The 15,290-nt window shown below is 35.2% G+C and overlaps 2 long non-coding RNA genes across 4 annotated transcripts; both read left to right on the top strand.

Annotated features, from left to right (window-relative positions):
- The first annotated feature begins 2,038 nt into the window (after positions 1-2,038).
- On the top strand, positions 2,039-3,438 carry LOC139431135 (uncharacterized). Its single transcript, XR_011641439.1, has 3 exons — positions 2,039-2,226; positions 2,726-2,806; positions 2,868-3,438. It is a non-coding gene; the product is annotated as an uncharacterized lncRNA (long non-coding RNA).
- Positions 3,439-3,590: 152 nt separating this feature from the next.
- LOC139431167 (uncharacterized) lies at positions 3,591-10,322 on the top strand. 3 transcript variants are annotated; one of them, XR_011641474.1, is made up of 6 exons: positions 3,591-3,958; positions 4,089-4,217; positions 8,471-8,527; positions 8,892-9,111; positions 9,610-9,690; positions 9,752-10,322. It is a non-coding gene; the product is annotated as an uncharacterized lncRNA (long non-coding RNA). The 3 variants fall into 3 exon arrangements; XR_011641475.1 differs by lacking the exon at positions 8,471-8,527 and having other exon boundaries at positions 3,595-3,958; positions 4,095-4,217; XR_011641473.1 differs by lacking the exon at positions 8,471-8,527 and having other exon boundaries at positions 3,596-3,958.
- Positions 10,323-15,290: the final 4,968 nt, after the last annotated feature.

Here is a 15,290-nt window from a genome sequence, read left to right as displayed (position 1 = left end):
CATAATATCACGTTTTGGGCACATTTTGTTTTTTATCTCCAACATGCTCCAAGATGTCATTTGACGCCTGAATATCACAAATATGGTCGACAGAATTACCGGAACCAAAAGTGATAGAAAGTTCAAACATGGCTCAAAAGGGCGTATAACGTCATAATATCACGTTTTGGGTACATTTTGTTTTTTATCTCCAACATGCTCCAAGATGTCATTTGGCGCCTGAATATCACAAATATGGTCAGCAGAATTACCGGAACGAAAAGTGATAGAAAGTTCAAACATGGCTCAGAACGTCGTATAACGTCATAATATCACGTTTTGGGCACATTTTGTTTTTTATCTCCAACATGCTCCAAGATGTCATTTGACGCCTGAATATCACAAATATGGTCGACAGAATTACCGGAACCAAAAGTGATAGAAAGTTCAAACATGGCTCAAAAGGGCGTATAACGTCATAATATCACGTTTTGGGCACATTTTGTTTTTTATCTTCAACATGCTCCAATGTGACATTTGGCATCTGAATATCAAATATATGGTCGACAGAATTACCGGAACGAAAAGTGATAGAAAGTTCAAACATGGCTCAAAACGGCGTATAACGTCATAATATTACGTTTTGGGCACATTTTGTTTTTTATCTCCAACATGCTCCAAGATGTCATTTGACGCCTGAATATCACAAATATGGTCGACAGAATTACCGGAACCAAAAGTGATAGAGAGTTCAAACATGGCTCAAAACGGCGTATAACGTCATAATATCACGTTTTGGGCACATTTTGTTTTTTATCTCCTACATGCTCCAAGATGTCATTTGACGCCTGAATATCACAAATATGGTCGACAGAATTACCGGAACCAAAAGTGATAGAAAGTTCAAACATGGCTCAAAAGGGCGTATAACGTCATAATATCACGTTTTGGGTACATTTTGTTTTTTATCTCCAACATGCTCCTAGATGTCATTTGACGCCTGAATATCACAAGTATGGTCAACAGAATTACCGGAACCAAAAGTGATAGAAAGTTCAAACATGGCATTTTGTTTTTTATCTCCAACATGCTCCAAGATGTCATTTGACGCCTGAATATCACAAATATGGTCGACAGAATTACCGGAACCAAAAGTGATAGAAAGTTCAAACATGGTTCAAAAGGGCGTATAATGTCATAATATCACGTTTTGGGCACATTTTGTTTTTTATCTCCAACATGCTCCAAGATGTCATTTGGCGCCTGAATATCACAAATATGGTCAGCAGAATTATCGGAACCAAAAGTGATAGAAAGTTCAAACATGGCTCAGAACGTCGTATAACGTCATAATATCACGTTTTGGGCACATTTTGTTTTTTATCTCCAACATGCTCCAAGATGTCATTTGGCGCCTGAATATCACAAATATGGTCAGCAGAATTGTCGGAACCAAAAGTGATAGAAAGTTCAAACAAGGCTCAGAACGTCGTATAACGTCATAATATCACGTTTTGGGCACATTTTGTTTTTTATCTCCAACATGCTCCAAGATGTCATTTGGCGCCTGAATATCACAAATATGGTCAGCAGAATTATCGGAACCAAAAGTGATAGAAAGTTCAAACAAGGCTCAGAACGTCGTATAACGTCATAATATCACGTTTTGGGCACATTTTGTTTTTTATCTCCAACATGCTCCAAGATGTCATTTGGCGCCTGAATATCACAAATATGGTCAGCAGAATTATAGGAACCAAAAGTGATAGAAAGTTCAAACATGGCTCAGAACGTCGTATAACGTCATAATATCACGTTTTGGGCACATTTTGTTTTTTATCTCCAACATGCTCCAAGATGTCATTTGGCGTCTGAATATCACAAATATGGTCAGCAGAATTATCGGAACCAAAAGTGATAGAAAGTTCAAACATGGCTCAGAACGTCGTATAACGTCATAATATCACGTTTTGGGCACATTTTGTTTTTTATCTCCAACATGCTCCAAGATGTCATTTGGCGCCTGAATATCACAAATATGGTCAGCAGAATTTGTCACGCCTCAATCCAAAATCTGATAAGTCACCACAATTACCTTTTTCAACCGCCCTAGTTTACCGATGTTGTCGCGAGATCCTAGCCTGCTCAGTGAAGACGGGGTGGATTTAATTTTTAAGGCGCCACACCACTTATTTCCCGCGGCACCCACTAGTGGTGAAGTGAAGATGGTAATGTTAATAGGTTAAGGTAGGTTGAAAAACACACACAAATTACACCAAAAACAATTTAAATGTAAGGTATCTCTATTGATCCACAAACCAAAATTCAAAACAATTAAATTTAAACAAAAAAAAATTGACTTGAGATTCAAGAAAATATGCTAAACGCAAAAAAATATAAAATTTCCAAAATAATAAGATTGCTGTTTAAGAACAACACCCAACTTTAAATTAAAAAAAAAATCTCCTGAATCAATAAGCTTACTGGTTTGGGGAAACTTCTCAAAATTAAATATTTTAATGAAAAACCAAAAAGTCCCAAACAGAAAATCTTTTACAAAAAAAAATTTAATCTCACAAGATGATACACGTAACTTTAGTTAATGAAAATATCTTTAACATATAATAATAAATATCAATGAAAGAACAATCTTTCTCTCTTAAATATTCTTTTTTTTTTAATATAATCGAAGACAACAATTAAATCAGATCTGACCTTTTCCTCAAAATGATCTTCCAACTTCCAGGATTCCCAAAATTATTGACTGAGGTTGACCTCTAGCGAATTCCCTTCCAGATGGCAGATTTTTGAAGGAAGAAAACACTAGGTAAGGATGCTCAAAATATGAATTCGTTCCCAAACGTACTCAAAACTTATTTCCTTTTTAGATTTGCCGGATACAAAAAAAAAGGCACTTCAAGATGGCGATCGAATTTTCAATCGAACGTGTTTCGATAGAACTTTGATAATTTTCGATTGTCTCGAGACTAAACTTTGGATTGTCCCGAGACTAAAAGGCCTTAAGTTCGGCTAGGCCTAAATAAAGTCAACTTTTAAAAAAAAAATGTTTCCAACCGTGTAATTATTCTCCGGAAAAATTCCGATTGTTGAAGTAAAACAATTACTTTCAAACCCTGTGCCTGGTGATTAACTCCGCTACCGCGTAATTTAAATTTACGACCCAAACAAATTTCTCCAAAATTCCAAAATGTCGCAAAATCTATCAAATTTACATCACTCGTACACTTTACACGTATGACTTCTCTACCGCGAAATCGAGAATCAGAGTGCCGTACTTCCGGACCGCTCTTGAACAAAACTCGAAAATTTCAAAAAAAACTCGATCAAGACGTCACGTATTCTACTACGATGTTCAAATTATTACCGTAAATCCTTAATTACACTACTTTAAGTTTTGCGAATTGTACAAAATTATTTAAATAAAAATCTCAAACGTAATTACGACTCCATTACCGTGTCTAATACTTTAAAAATCCCAACAAACTTTAATTAATCTACCAATCTCAAAAAATCACTCCCGCCCTCTAACCTAAAATAGCAACATTAAAAAAATGTACAAGGAAACAGGAAACAGGAATCCACCTTCCTTCTGGTTTATCGCTAGAATCAAACTCAAAAACAACAACATATACATAACCTCAACTCAAATCTCAAATCAATCAATCACCAAAGGATACCTTACATTTTACATACACAAAGGATTAACTAGGAAAACTAGGAAAAAGGATGGTAAAAAAAAATACCGTAACATTCCCCTCTAACCTATATAAAAGAAATTTACGCAGTAAATTTCTGCTGAAAAAAATACCTATAATTCTTCCGAATAACTGAATTAACTACATTACCGATGCAACTGAATCTCAAAATTTAATTACTGTTCACCAACCGTTTCCCAACAAAATGACGTTACCATTACCATTACATGGCATCTTTATACGTCCCTACAAATTTAACAAAGGTAAGTACATAAACATCTTAATTACTTTACAACACATTTCCGCTTTACATTTATTATAATTAAGACATTTCCACCATATCCCACACTATACACTTATAAACTCTCCAAATGTAAATAAACTATATCACAGTTGTAGGTTGAGTTGGATATACCGATTCGTTCCAAGGATTCTTACCTTTCGCCGATTATACGGTGGTCAATTCTTCTGCCCGAGCCACAGGGCTAACTTCAACTAACTATTTTCTTTACACTTCTTAAGGTGAGTACTATGCCAGTGTCCAATTAATTTTTCACCATCCAAATTTTCCAATTCAAAGATATCGGAAGTAAGAGCTTTACAAATTCTAAATGGTCCCAAAAATTTCTCTGACAGTTTTGCATTAAAATGCTTGGTAGCATCGGATAATTGAAAGTTTCTTCGCCAAACTTTATCTCCTTCTTTCAGATCGGAGTCCAATTGTCTAAAGTTGTACCGATTCATCGATCTCTCTCCATGATGTTTGATTCTCTTATGAATTTCTGCATACAGCTGATCTTTCCTTTTAATTATATCCCCTTTCTTTTCCTTTTTAAGTGACTCTACAAGATCTCGATGCTCATCACCACGAGTAACCATTTCTCTACCAAAATTGATGAAATATGGCGAGTAACCGGTTGTTTCATGGATTGCTGTTCTCAAGGCACACAATATTTTAGGCAGAAATGTGTCCCATCGACGATGGTTGTCATTAATATACCCAACTAACATCGTTTTTATGGTTCGATTGACTCGTTCGGTTGGATTCGCTTGGGCATGATAAAATGGGGTAAACTGTTGTTTAACCTGGTAAGCCTGCATCAGCCTAGCAAATTCTCCAGATCGAAATTGAACACCATTATCTGAAATCAAAATCTCTGGCACTCCAAATAACAAAAACACACTTTCTTCCAAACATTTGATGATCATTGAAGCTGTAGCCTGTCGTAAAGCAAACACTAAGGGAAACTTACTAAATAGATCTAACACCACCAATATGTAAGCGTAACCACGACCACTTCGCGGTAGAGGCCCGATAATATCCACACTCACATATTGCCATGGTCTCACTGCACGTACATGACTGAACATCTTTCCAGCTTTCCTAGTTTGTTCAGGTTTCGATTTTTGACATACCTGACAACCAATCACATGATCGTGAACATCGGCTTTCATTTTGGGCCAAAAATAGTTTCGATTAATTTTTGAGTAGGTTTTAAAAATCCCCAAATGTCCTCCTTCTTCTGGCGAATTGTGAAATCGATATAAAAGTCCTTTTCTTTCCTGCTTTGGAACGACATACTTCCAACTAGCGAAATTTTGTTTTCCATCTTTGGATTTAACATACTTAAAGATTTTTTCTTGATCTATCCGATAGTTACTAAATTGATGAGGATTCTTTATGATTTTAGCTTTCAACTTTTCAACCCAAGGATCTATTTTCGGAATTTTCTCGATACATTCAATAGTCACCGGCACAGTCCTCGAAAGTAAATCCGGCACCACATGTTCCTTGCCCTTACGATGTTTAATCGTAAATGTGTACTGTTGCAGCCTTACTGCCCAACGCGCAAGTCTTCCACTAGGATTCTTCAAGTTATTAAGCCACACCAATGAATAATGATCAGTTAAGACAGTAAAATGGGCTCCCTCCACATACGGCCTCAATTTTTCTATCGCCCATAGAACGGCCAGGCATTCCTTTTCGGTTGTGGAATATTTTCTTTCTTGAAGGGATAACGAGCGGCTCAAATATGCAATTACCTTTTCTTCACCCTCTATGGTTTGACTAAGTACAGCTCCTAGTCCAAAATCAGAGGCGTCTGTTTGTATCACGAATTCCTGTTCAAAATCGGGGCATGTCAATACAGGTGCGGTGATCAGATGTTCTTTGATACTATTCCAGGAATTCTCACATTCTGGGCTCCAAATAAATTTCTGGTTCTTACGCAGCAGATTGGTCAATGGCGCGATCATCGTGGAAAACCCAGGGACGAATCTTCGATACCAGGATGCCACACCTAGCATTCTCCTTACTTCTGAGACCTTCCGAGGGATTGGTATTTCCAAAATAGCCTTGACCTTTTCCGGGTCTACTTGAAGTCCGTTCCTATCCACCACATAACCAAGGTATGTCAAAGATTCTCGGCAAAAATTGCATTTATCTTTACTTAAGGTGAGTCCGGCTTCCGTTATCCTTCTCAATACTTCTTCTAAGATTTCAAGATGTTTATCTAAAGTTGATGTAACTATGACTATGTCATCGAGATAGACGAAGACGAAAGGTTCGAGGTCAGCTCCCAGAACATTGTCGATGAAACGTTGCCATGTTGCTGGTGAGTTCGATAAACCGAAAGGCATACGTTTAAATTGGTACAAGCCACGATTGGGGACAGTGAACGCCGTATATTCTTTACTCTTTTCCTCCATCGGGATCTGCCAATATGCGGATTTTATGTCTAAAGAAGTTAAGTATCTAGCATCTCTTAAACGATCAAGGGTTGATGAAATTCTCGGTAACGGATAGGCATCTCGCTGCGTTAATTGATTGACCTTTCTGTAATCAACACAAAATCGATATCCTCCTTCTTTTTTTGGCACAAGTAAAATAGGTGAGGCCCACGGACTATTAGATTTTTCAATCACGTCCATCTTAAGCATTTCCTCCAATTCCCGATCAATGATCTTCTGTATAGCAGGGGATACAGGATAATACCTCTGCTTAACAGGACTACCGTTCACAATAATCCGATGTTCAACAGATGTCGCTTTCCCAAGGGTTTTGTCAGGTAAATTGTTAAAGATTCTATCCACCACATATTGTAGTCTTTGTTCCTCGTCAGGTTTTAAGGCTGATCTGGATCGAATGGAATTAACTTCAACAATAGGTAATTCTTTCGAAAATTGCCATTGACCATTTCTCAGGTCAGGTACAATACCCATAGTTTTCCAGAAGTTGGTTCCCAAGATCAAAGTGTGTTTCAACTCAGGGATTAAAAGTATTTCCACAATTTTTACACGATTCATCAAAGTTACTGGTACATTTGCTATTCCAGACACTAAACATTTTTCACCGTTTGCCACTCTACACGAAAAACTGCACGGCTTAATAACATAACTCAACCTTTTCAACAACTCATTACCACCACTTCCCAAGATCGTGTTAGTAGCTCCAGAATCCAACAATCCGATAATTTTTCTACCCAAAATACTAACTTCTAAGTAAGGACGTTCATCATTGTTGACTGAAGCAAAAATATAATCAAGTATCACTCCGACCGCTTTATCTCTTGGTTCCTGACACGGTCGACGGTCTACCGACGTGCCCTGGACTCGTTTCCCGAACATCTGGGACAAGATTTACGGGTCACTTCAGGCTTTCCACATCCGAAACAATGTTTCCGTTGAGGATTCCGACAATCACGTGAATTGTGGCCACTTTTTCCACAGTTCCAGCATTTCTTTACCAATACTCTCTGATTTTCCGAACTCGATGACTGAGTCTCGTCGTTGCTAGTTCTGACAAACGCTAAATCAGGTTCTAAGGCATCACATCTCCTTGGTGGAGGTGCGTAATTATCTACCGAAACACGAATAGCTTCTATTTTCCTGCCAAGCTGCAAAAGTTGATCGATTGATTTTACCTCTGTTAAGGTTAACTGACGTTGAACTGCGGGGATTAAATTTTTCATAATGATTTTCAACTGAATAGCTTCAGGGACTTTAATGTTCATACGGGCAAACAGATTTTTCATTGTGGCGACGTAAATTCCTATGGATTCAGATGAAGCTTGCGTCCTCTTCTTAATCTCTTCCAACAGACGATCGTCGTAATCATCCGACTGAAATTCCTGCCTCAGTCCATCGACCAATTCATCCCACGAATCAAACGTACTTCGATTGGCTCTGTACCAAATTAAAGCTTTGCCCACAAACAGATCAATAGCCGATAAAAATAAGATATTTTTCGTAACACCTCTAGCGAAACTCAATTCTTTTACTCGTTCCAAAAATGCATTCAAAGAGGAAGTGGGTTCTCCAGCGAAAGTTAAGCCCCACTTCGAAACTGGAATCGCTTTAACTAATGGTCGGGCTCTTGCCTCTTCTGTCGATGTGTCTGAATCTATCTCTTCTGAAGACTCCTCAACTTCCATCAAACTGGCATCCAAAACAGTCTTCGTCGGTGTGGAATGATGATGTTTTCCTTTTACTTCCAATTTAGATGTTAAAGTAACAATCGTTGAAATCATTTTAGACTTAATCCGCTCGTCCTCTTTACCTTCAGGGTTGGTCCGAGTAGCTCTCTCCAACAGATGAGTCAATCTATTTTCCAATCTTTTATATTCGTTGGAAGATCTGGTGCCTTGTAAATTTTCCACTGCCTCCGTAAGTAAAGTAATCTTGTCATTCACCGTATCTGTATCTTCCTTGAAAGTAAAGGGGTAATCTGGCCAAGTAAAGCTCTTATCCTTTTCTAATCTTCTTAATTTTCTCAGGGTTTGACGCATCTCGTCACAAGAAGACTTTCCTGAGATTCCTCTAATCTTCAATTCGTAAGTTAATTCTTCTACATTTAAACGATTCACTTCCATATTTTCTATATATATCTCTACTTCTACCACCAATATAATCAAAGGTCAGAATGCTGGTTATTAATGCGCAACAATTATACCACCCAACTAAGTTCACAAAAAAATTGCAAACACAAACAGCAATTTAACAATAGCAATATTAAAGTAGATGTTAACTATTATTGTATAAGGCAAATCTTTAATTGTAATGAAACTATCGTGATCGCTTTCGATATAATTTCCGAATATATTTTTAATTATGGCCCAAATTTTAACTAGACTGATTTTTTTTTTTTTTTTTTTTTTTTTTTTTTTTTTGACCCTAAACGTATCTATCTTATTTTAGTCGGGCCCCACGTTGGGCGCCAAAAATGTCACGCCTCAATCCAAAATCTGATAAGTCACCACAATTACCTTTTTCAACCGCCCTAGTTTACCGATGTTGTCGCGAGATCCTAGCCTGCTCAGTGAAGACGGGGTGGATTTAATTTTTAAGGCGCCACACCACTTATTTCCCGCGGCACCCACTAGTGGTGAAGTGAAGATGGTAATGTTAATAGGTTAAGGTAGGTTGAAAAACACACACAAATTACACCAAAAACAATTTAAATGTAAGGTATCTCTATTGATCCACAAACCAAAATTCAAAACAATTAAATTTAAACAAAAAAAAATTGACTTGAGATTCAAGAAAATATGCTAAACGCAAAAAAATATAAAATTTCCAAAATAATAAGATTGCTGTTTAAGAACAACACCCAACTTTAAATTAAAAAAAAAATCTCCTGAATCAATAAGCTTACTGGTTTGGGGAAACTTCTCAAAATTAAATATTTTAATGAAAAACCAAAAAGTCCCAAACAGAAAATCTTTTACAAAAAAAAATTTAATCTCACAAGATGATACACGTAACTTTAGTTAATGAAAATATCTTTAACATATAATAATAAATATCAATGAAAGAACAATCTTTCTCTCTTAAATATTCTTTTTTTTTAATATAATCGAAGACAACAATTAAATCAGATCTGACCTTTTCCTCAAAATGATCTTCCAACTTCCAGGATTCCCAAAATTATTGACTGAGGTTGACCTCTAGCGAATTCCCTTCCAGATGGCAGATTTTTGAAGGAAGAAAACACTAGGTAAGGATGCTCAAAATATGGATTCGTTCCCAAACGTACTCAAAACTTATTTCCTTTTTAGATTTGCCGGATACAAAAAAAAAGGCACTTCAAGATGGCGATCGAATTTTCAATCGAACGTGTTTCGATAGAACTTTGATAATTTTCGATTGTCTCGAGACTAAACTTTGGATTGTCCCGAGACTAAAAGGCCTTAAGTTCGGCTAGGCCTAAATAAAGTCAACTTTTAAAAAAAAAATGTTTCCAACCGTGTAATTATTCTCCGGAAAAATTCCGATTGTTGAAGTAAAACAATTACTTTCAAACCCTGTGCCTGGTGATTAACTCCGCTACCGCGTAATTTAAATTTACGACCCAAACAAATTTCTCCAAAATTCCAAAATGTCGCAAAATCTATCAAATTTACATCACTCGTACACTTTACACGTATGACTTCTCTACCGCGAAATCGAGAATCAGAGTGCCGTACTTCCGGACCGCTCTTGAACAAAACTCGAAAATTTCAAAAAAAACTCGATCAAGACGTCACGTATTCTACTACGATGTTCAAATTATTACCGTAAATCCTTAATTACACTACTTTAAGTTTTGCGAATTGTACAAAATTATTTAAATAAAAATCTCAAACGTAATTACGACTCCATTACCGTGTCTAATACTTTAAAAATCCCAACAAACTTTAATTAATCTACCAATCTCAAAAAAATCACTCCCGCCCTCTAACCTAAAATAGCAACATTAAAAAAATTTACAAGGAAACAGGAAACAGGAATCCACCTTCCTTCTGGTTTATCGCTAGAATCAAACTCAAAAACAACAACATATACATAACCTCAACTCAAATCTCAAATCAATCAATCACCAAAGGATACCTTACATTTTACATACACAAAGGATTAACTAGGAAAACTAGGAAAAAGGATGGTAAAAAAAAATACCGTAACAAATTGTCGGAACCAAAAGTGATAGAAAGTTCATACATGGCTCAGAACGTCGTATAACGTCATAATATCACGTTTTGGGCACATTTTGTTTTTTATCTCCAACATGCTCCAAGATGTCATTTGGCGCCTGAATATCACAGATATGGTCAGCAGAATTATCGGAACCAAAAGTGATAGAAAGTTCAAACATGGCTCAGAACGTCGTATAACGTCATAATATCACGTTTTGGGCACATTTTGTTTTTTATCTCCAACATGCTCCAAGATGTCATTTGGCGTCTGAATATCACAAATATGGTCAGCAGAACTATCGGAACCAAAAGTGATAGAGAGTTCAAACATGGCTCAAAACGGCGTATAACGTCATAATATCACGTTTTGGGCACATTTTGTTTTTTATCTCCAACATGCTCCAATGTGACATTTGGCATCTGAATATCAAATATATGGTCGACAGAATTACCGGAACGAAAAGTGATAGAAAGTTCAAACATGTCTCAGAACGGCGTATAACGTCATAATATCACGTTTTGGGCACATTTTGTTTTTTATCTCCAACTTGCTCCAAGATGTCATTTGGCGTCTGAATATCACAAATATGGTCAGCAGAATTATCGGAACCAAAAGTGATAGAAAGTTCAAACATGGCTCAAAACGGCGTATAACGTCATAATAACACGTTTTGGGCACATTTTGTTTTTTGTCTCGAACATGCTCCAAGATGTCGTTTGGCGCCTGAATATCACAAATATGGTCAACAGAATTATCGGAACCGAAAGTGATAGAAAGTTCAAACATGGCTCAAAAGGCCGTATAACGTCATAATATCACGTTTTGGGCACATTTTGTTTTTTATCTCCAACATGCTCCAAGACGTCATTTGACGCCTGAATATCACAAATATGGTCGACAGAATTACCGGAACCAAAAGTGATAGAAAGTTCAAACATGGCTCAAAAGGGCGTATAACGTCATAATATCACGTTTTGGGCACATTTTGTTTTTTATCTCCAACATGCTCCAAGATGTCATTTGACGCCTGAATATCACAAATATGGTCAACAGAATTATCGGAACCGAAAGTGATAGAAAGTTCAAACATGGCTCAGAACGGCGTATAACGTCATAATATCACGTTTTGGGCACATTTTGTTTTTTATCTCCAACTTGCTCCAAGATGTCATTTGGCGTCTGAATATCACAAATATGGTCAGCAGAATTATCGGAACCAAAAGTGATAGAAAGTTCAAACATGGCTCAGAACGGCGTATAACGTCATAATATCACGTTTTGGGCACATTTTGTTTTTTATCTCCAACATGCTCCTAGATGTCATTTGACGCCTGAATATCAAATATATGGACGACAGAATTACCGGAACGAAAAGTGATAGAAAGTTCAAACATGTCTCAGAACGGCGTATAACGTCATAATATCACGTTTTGGGCACATTTTGTTTTTTATAAATTAGCGATATTCACCTCCAGGTTCATCTTTGTAATAGTAATATATGTGTAGAAAAAACAATATTTTCTTTAAAAGATGATATTTTATTTTTTATATTATCGGTGCTACAAATTTGTTTCGGTTAATTAAACCGTCATCAGGCACCACTGTAATATTGAAACTTAAATTAATTTTAAAAATTATCTTATATTACTACATGGTCTTACCGTCTAATTGTCAATAATAAGTTTTTTGATGATGTAGTTGGAAAAGACATGTTAACATATGTCACTAATTATGCGTTCTCTTAATACAAATGAATAGATTACACTGATACAATAAACACACTACAAGTTGAGAGTAAAGAGTTAAAGTTATATAAAACCCACTATAAATAGTTAAAAATATAATAAAATTCAACACGTTAAAACGGGGAACAAAATAACATCGATGTGAATTTGAACAAGTATAAAATCGAGATACGTGATAGAGGGCTATTTTTGTACGAAAGATAACGTAGGTCAAGGAACTGGTTTATGTTATATTCACAAATTTTAAAAAATATCGGTTATTATTAAATTCAGTTATGTCATTTAATAGATCCTCTCGTTCATTTATTTTTATATAGAACTCTTCCCACAAATCCATTTCTCTAGATTTATTTAATGGCTTCAGAATTTTCATATTATCTAAACTAGCTGTATGATTGTTTTGTTTAATGTGTTTAAAAAACGCCGAATTACTCTTTGAGATATGTTCTTTGTATCTAGTTTTTATATTTCTACCTGTTTGGCCTATGTAGAACATATCACAACTATCACATTTGATCTTATATACCCCGCTCTTTTCCCAATATTGAAACTTATGTCTGTTATTAACTAATAGGTGTCCTAAGCTGTTATTGGACCTAAAGGCAGGGGTTATATTGTATTTTTTGCTTTTAAAGTTTTTTTCCAGATTAGGGTGATAGGGTAAAATTATATATTGTTTTTTGGCGTAGACTCTTGGGAATATGATGTTGTTTATATTATTATTATGCATTTTGTAATATATGTTTTGCATTTCTGGGAAACAATATCCATTATCTAGGCCTATTTTTATGATGTTACTAAGTTCAGAATTAAATGAGTTTTCATCCAATGGTATATTGATTAACCGATTAAATAAAAATCTGAACGCCGCTTCTTTGTGTTGTTGACAGTGATGAGAATTCTTTGGAATAATGCAGTTTGTTGTAGTATCTTTTCTGAATATGCTAAATTTAAGTGACTTATTTTTTGAATCCTTTCGAATGGTTATGTCTAAAAAATTGATTTTGCTATCACTTTCAAGTTCGGTAGTGAATTTCAGGTTGCAGATATTGTTGAAAATGTTATTCAAGGCATGAAACCTAGCGGGATTACCGTTGTAAACGATGAGGATATCGTCTACGTTTCGACCGTAAAATGCTATGTCTCGGGTGAAAGTGCTATATTTATTTGAAAACAACTTCCGTTCGAACCAATTGACAAAAATTTCAGGCATTATCCCTGATATCGGTGAACCCATAGGGAGTCCGTCAGTCATGTTGTAATATTTATTATTGAATATGAAAAAATTTTGGTCACAGACATGTTTAAGAATATTTAGGAAACCATATATTTCACTAAGTTGTAAGTTTAGTTTAGTTTTATTAGTGGCCAGGAATGTTTCTATTATGCTGATGGTCTTAGATATCGGAACATTTGTGTATAAGTTTTTGATGTCAAGAGAAATAAGTTTTGTATGTTTTTCAATTTTTATGTTTTTAATTTTGTTTATCAAATCTACTGAATTCTTAATACGATGTGTGAATTGACTTCCAAAAATCTGATATAAGAACTGTTGGAGTTTCTTTGCAATTTTTTCCGAAGGTGTTTGTTTATTACTAATTATGGGTCTTATGCTTTTATCGGGTTTGTGTAATTTAATTAGACTTTTCAGAGTGGGTGCTAAAGGATTCATTACTGTTGAGTTGTAAGTGTTAATATTTAATTTTGGTACGTAACTTTCTTTTATAAGTTTCTTTAATTTGGTGTTAAATTTTAATGTCGGGTTATAATTAATTGAAATAATATTATTTTCTTTGAAAAAGTTTTCGGTTTTTTCTATGTATTCATCCCTATTCATTAACACTAGTCCTGCATTTTTATCTCCCAAAGTGACAATAAGGTTGTCTTTGTTTATTTTTCGTTTTAATTTTTTAAGGTTTGCTTGTATAAAGTTATACTCTTTTTGAGTATTTTTTCCCATGCTATTGATATTGTGTATATTGTGGAAATTATCGTTAAGTATGTCCCTTCTGAAAGGGTTATTGGTTAGTTGGGATTCCATGGTAATAGCTAAGTCAATAGGTTTCAAAATAGGTGGTAGTGAAAATTTGTGTCCTAAATTAAGTAAATCAATGTCGTTTTTTGTTAATTGAGAGTGGCTCAGATTTGTGAAACGCGGTGGGAAAGTGAGATCTTCCAAATTAGTTAATTTTATGCTTTGAACGGGGTTGTTTTTGTCGATTTTTTTAATTGTAAAATGATTAGTATTTCTAATATTATTGACCTTCATTCCTCGACTTGAATCATTATTGATATCACCACACATTAAATTAACCTTGTTATTCTTAATACTATGCCCATTGTATTCCATTTGATTATTATGATTTTGCTTGTCTTTAACTAAGCTAAGCAGTTTCTTGCGTTTATTTCCTTTTGTTTTCAATGTCTTGTAATATACCTCTTCTCTAATTTTGTTCAAGATCTCTTCAATCTCTATAAAGTGGAGTTGTTTCTGTAAATTTCTATGAATAAATTTTTTAGTGTGGAATCTATAGTCGATTGTTGCCTGTAGTGAGTTCTCAGCTGTTTCCTAATGAGTTTTTTCTCAAGTTCAAATTGTTGATTTTTGAATATCTTATGTGTCTTAACTTTGAATGCGTTTGGTGTGACTTGCAGTTGTATTGCTTTATGTAGAAATTCTATGTGGTCCTTGGTTCTTTCTCTTTTTATTGACAAATTCTTGAGGGTTTGGAGTGTTGTGGATAACTCCACGTTCAATAAATTAGCGATATTCACCTCCAGGTTCATCTTTGTAATAGTAATATATGTGTAGAAAAAACAATATTTTCTTTAAAAGATGATATTTTATTTTTTATATTATCGGTGCTACAAATTTGTTTCGGTTAATTAAACCGTCATC

The sequence above is a fragment of the Onthophagus taurus genome, chromosome 8, assembly GCF_036711975.1.
Source record: "Onthophagus taurus isolate NC chromosome 8, IU_Otau_3.0, whole genome shotgun sequence".
Classification (NCBI taxonomy): Eukaryota; Metazoa; Arthropoda; class Insecta; order Coleoptera; family Scarabaeidae; genus Onthophagus; species Onthophagus taurus.
Note: the sequence above shows the minus strand (reverse complement) of the source record. Positions and strands in the feature narration are given on the sequence as shown.